The sequence below is a fragment of the Hipposideros armiger genome, unplaced genomic scaffold, assembly GCF_001890085.2.
Source record: "Hipposideros armiger isolate ML-2016 unplaced genomic scaffold, ASM189008v1 scaffold_241, whole genome shotgun sequence".
Lineage (NCBI taxonomy): Eukaryota > Metazoa > Chordata > Mammalia > Chiroptera > Hipposideridae > Hipposideros > Hipposideros armiger.
This window is the reverse complement of record NW_017731591.1, coordinates 389226-389979: the sequence shown is the minus strand read 5'-3', so window position 1 is coordinate 389979 and position 754 is coordinate 389226. Positions and strand designations below refer to the sequence as shown.

The 754-nt window shown below is 65.0% G+C and overlaps 1 protein-coding gene across 1 annotated transcript in view; it reads left to right on the top strand.

Annotated features, from left to right (window-relative positions):
• LOC109389722 (uncharacterized) overlaps positions 1-754 on the top strand; it is a 108285-nt gene that overhangs the window by 18465 nt on the left and 89066 nt on the right. The gene's annotated exons all lie outside the window — the stretch shown is intronic.

Genomic DNA, 754 nt, shown 5'->3' with positions numbered 1-754 from the left:
GGCCGGCCGTAGGCTGGGGGCCGAGGGCTTAGACTGTCCGGGTCCCTTTAATTCCTTCAAGTAAGAACCGCTGGGTTCAGTTTCTCCATCTCAGCGGTTTTCGTGTTTGCCAAGCAGTGTTTCAGGGTGGGTGTGTTTTTTCCCCAATTCCAATGTGAGACCCCGCTCGGTACGCGTCATCGCTCCTCGTCCTCTCCGGCGTGGAGGTTGGAGTGTGTGACCGAGGGCCCTGCTCCGCTGTCCCCCGCTGAGCTGGAGCCGGGGGCCGTGCCTGGCGACTCCCTGGCCTCCTCTCGCCTCTGTCGCCCCCGCTCGCTGTGTGGCCCCTGACCACAGAAGTGGCATCCCTGTGGTCACCAGCAGCACTTCAGTGTCCAGCTCAGCGTCCTGCCCGATCCCCGTGGTCCAGGCCCAGCGCTGCAACTGCTCTGACCGCACACCGGGGCACCGGGGGCCCCGCCTGCCTGGCCCCCACCCTCCCGGCTCCATGGCAGGCGTCAGACATCACGGCTGTTCTTTTCCGTCTTTCTTGCCTTCGAGTCCGTCCTCCCAGGCTCGGTCACCCCCGCGTCCCCACTGTGTGCCTGCAGCCCTGCCTTCTTGTGTCCAGGCCCAGATCGACAGCCACCTCCCACCCCTGCCGTCGGATGTCTTGCTGCCCATTGAAACTCCAGGGTCTGACCGTGAACTCCTTTGCCCCAGTCGTGGCTTCGCGTCCGGCACGCCCACGTCTGTCTCAGACCAGCGGCTTTCC